Raw genomic sequence first — 3,501 nt, forward strand, 5'->3', positions numbered from 1 at the left:
AGCGACAACGTGCGCGCGGACGAATCGCGCTGCTATTCGAGTTACGGGTTCGGTGTTCGGAGCGTACATGAAGAAGAAGTAGCAAAATGAAGGTTTAATCTAAATGCGCGATATTTACATGTCCTTCTTCCAATGATATCTGTAACCGTGATATTTGAACGCGATGGTAATATTCGGTGTGCTTATCTTTCCAACAATTATACATGTATACGCCACTGTTACATTACATGATTTACGCCTTTTATTCGTAACAAGCAAGCTGTTGATGTATTTACAATACTTAGCCTATTATAATATTTGTAATTGAACGTATTTACAACTTTATACGGGGTGCGGCACTGCCAGCAGGGTGAAAATGGCGTGACGACGTTGATTTCAAGGAAGGAATGTGTAACTTTATTCAGAAATGAATTTAATGAACTACCGTCAAAGGCTAGGTTTGTGTTCGATTAGAACGAATTCGGGATGGTAAACCATCTCGAACACATTCCTGCCGACGAAATCAAGAAAAATAAAAATGAAAATATCGGCACGTAACAGACTCGTGAGAAAATATTGCTTCTTCGCTTCAAAAAACTTGATGAGCTTCGATGCTGTGAAATCTTGATGATTTGTATGGCAATATGGCTACCTCGCTGTCGCGCTTTCCGTTGTGGCGCTGTCGTCGTTTGTTCTGTTGTTACTATATCGCCAGTCTACACACGGTTTTCCACGTGGCTTAGACCAGGGATGGCCAACTGTTTTTGCCCCCGGACCGAATTGGAAAAAAAATATTTTCACTGGCCGGATGAAATATTAAAATTGAAAAATGTGAAGGAAAACACTTATTTCTTTATGTAATCAAAATATTATTATGAAATTTGTTTATGAATAATTGTTAGTTAAGCAGTACAACATTTATTTCTAATCGAAATTAATTAAATTAACGTTTCCTATACAAAGAGGAGAATGATACAAAAACAGAGTAAAATTGGAATTTTTGTACCTTTACTCAAACCTTTACTCCTAACTACGGTATTTATCGATAGATTTTATTCGACAAAAGCTTGTTTTCTTCGTAAAAGTGCGATCTATGCGTAAACAATAAGAAACTGGACATAATTTGACAGTTACTAATTTTGCATGGCGATGGAAGAAATTGTTGTGTTCTAATTTAGCCGAAGAAATTGAAGGTTTCTCATATGTGTTGGCCCGTAACATTTAAACTATTGAACCGATTGGAAAACAATGTCAAACGCAATTGTTGGAAATTCGATTATGGCAACTTCTCTTCAGAAATGTTTGCTGAAACCTATAATGCATAGTAAATTCGACCTAAGTGAATAACTTTTCATTAAAATACAAAAGTATTTCGTGAAAAATACTCGCGTCGGCAACTTTTTGAACTTCGGCGTTCATTTACAGGCATTCAAAAGAGCAGAGAATCATATTCAGAAAACATTCCTCTATCATTTAGGACTAAATTGAACTTTCTAGCGTTCGTAGTTTTCAAGTAGTACTACGTTTTCTCTCAAAATCGACCGTATTTACAAAATCTCGAATTTCTCGAAAACTAAGGGTGATGAAGCAATTTCACTTTCAGATTTGTATTTAGGAAGTGGAACCCTATAAGAATCACCTACTGGATATCGCGGAATTTAAAAAAAGTTTAAATTTGTTGGTCAGTGTAATCTGTATACTAAGGAAGCTGCGGATCTAAAAAGTTGGGGAACTTCTGGACTAGGGTGTATATGAGAAATACAAATTAAGGTAATATACACTTGATAATTTTAGTTTATTTTTTTTAAAATTTTGTGTAATATAGACATTTTTGATTATCCGTGGCCCTCGTTGATTCGCAGGTGGTCTTACTACTATTTTCTCCGCCGCGGCCTGTTACTTTGAAATTAGTATAACGAAATATATTAATTTTAAGTACTAATAAAAAATTATTGACATAATTTTGGTTAACGATTATTTTTAAACGTACCACATTCTCGCGTTGGGGCCGCGCAAAGATTGGTGGTGGCGACGTGGGCTGCGGCATACCCAGTAGTGTGGCAATATATGACACCCCATATTGTCCTATTATGTAAGTATCCCTGAAGGTCAATCTATCAAGACCGTATGTAACTGTTAGAAAAACAAACAAAGATTAATATAAAATTTTTACAATATTTTTCAATTACTATAAATAAGCAATCATACCTTCCTCCAGGCTGCTCATTCTGTAATAAAACAAAAAAGAATATTAGATTATATACTATATAGATATTCAAACAAAGTTTCAATTATTTAATAACATACGCACGCAAAGTGTGCACCGAATTCTTTAATCAGAATTTTTTTCTATGTAAAGAAGGGTATGTAGAAGAATCTCTGAAAGTAGGAACGCGCAACTCTCTCTTGTTTTTGAGAAATAAATATCTAAATTTCGATTGACGAGTGTCGACCGTACCCGTGTTGGGGATGTCAGAAACATCGTGGCGCAGTCGGTGGAGTGTCATGTTGCAAAGTGAATATTTTGCCCTGGACGCGGTTCGATCCCGGTAGAAGACACTTATTATTTTACGTTTTGATATGGAAACTACCTTTCTATTGCATAAAGATTATTTTAATAAAATATCGTGTAATTTTTATGTTTTGTATCGCATTGAAAAGGGAGTCAGGATGTGGAGAAGAGTTTCTACAAGCTTTTATAAACATTATTTGCAGCGTAATCACCATTTGTCCTACTCTAAGAATAAAAATGTAAAATTTACTAGCTAGTAAAATAGCTATTAACTATTCGATACAATTTTCCTGCTTTTGGCCGCTTCTTGCGCTTCAATGATGTACTGCGGTTCCCGAATTGGCTTGCTTCTAACAACTCTACTATCTATTATTTCGGGAACCAAGCAGTCCTCGTAGAATCGCTGTAACGATGGTAACATTTTGTCTTTCCAAAATGTATCATCGCGCTCAACAATCACATACTTTGTTCCAACAGGCGTCCTCATTGTAAGAATACAATACTTTCTTTGCGTAATGTGCAGTTGCCCTTGAACTTGGAAATAGTCGTACACTTCTAAGTTGAGGAGGATATAAAATATTTTTTACCAAGCTTCTGCAGGAAATTGTATCTCATTTGCAACGTACCTTTCAAAAATTAGAAGCGGTGAGCAATGTTTTCCGTACGAGATGCCACTGCGGGTTTTCATGCTGACCCCGAGTAGTATACTCCAGTACGTCCCCGAGTCTGTTGTTGACTTTGCAACTTTTCATACAGATCGAGTTTGAATTGTTCGAAAATGTTATCATCCATATCTGGCCGTTCCGCGTTTGGACCATAATCTTTGTCAGCTGATTGCTTGCGGCCAAAATACTTGGATGCACGAACAATACCACCCAATTCTTTAGATATGCGCAATATCTATGCGGAATAACTTTGAATTTTAAAGGATTAAGTAAATTAATAAATATAATATATATATATATTGGGTGGTATTGTTCGTGCATCCAAGTATTTTGGCCGCAAGCAAT

General features: G+C 36.0%; 3 protein-coding genes across 3 annotated transcripts in view; 1 reads left to right on the plus strand and 2 right to left on the minus strand.

Annotated features, from left to right (window-relative positions):
• LOC128885338 (uncharacterized) overlaps positions 1-3,501 on the plus strand; it is a 148,067-nt gene that overhangs the window by 98,445 nt on the left and 46,121 nt on the right. The window lies entirely within an intron of this gene.
• LOC128885337 (uncharacterized) overlaps positions 1-3,501 on the minus strand; it is a 90,362-nt gene that overhangs the window by 83,247 nt on the left and 3,614 nt on the right. The window lies entirely within an intron of this gene.
• The window catches only part of LOC128885334 (uncharacterized), a 52,430-nt gene that overhangs the window by 28,332 nt on the left and 20,597 nt on the right, over positions 1-3,501 (minus strand). Inside the window, exons 3-4 of the mRNA XM_054139332.1 lie at positions 2,188-2,207; positions 1,522-2,112 (exon numbers count right to left, since the gene is read on the minus strand). The gene's annotated coding sequence lies outside the window, so the exon portion shown is untranslated. The remainder of the gene's footprint in view (positions 1-1,521; positions 2,113-2,187; positions 2,208-3,501) is intronic.

This window comes from Hylaeus anthracinus, unplaced genomic scaffold (genome assembly GCF_026225885.1).
Source record: "Hylaeus anthracinus isolate JK02 unplaced genomic scaffold, UHH_iyHylAnth1.0_haploid 11981, whole genome shotgun sequence".
Classification (NCBI taxonomy): domain Eukaryota; kingdom Metazoa; phylum Arthropoda; class Insecta; order Hymenoptera; family Colletidae; genus Hylaeus; species Hylaeus anthracinus.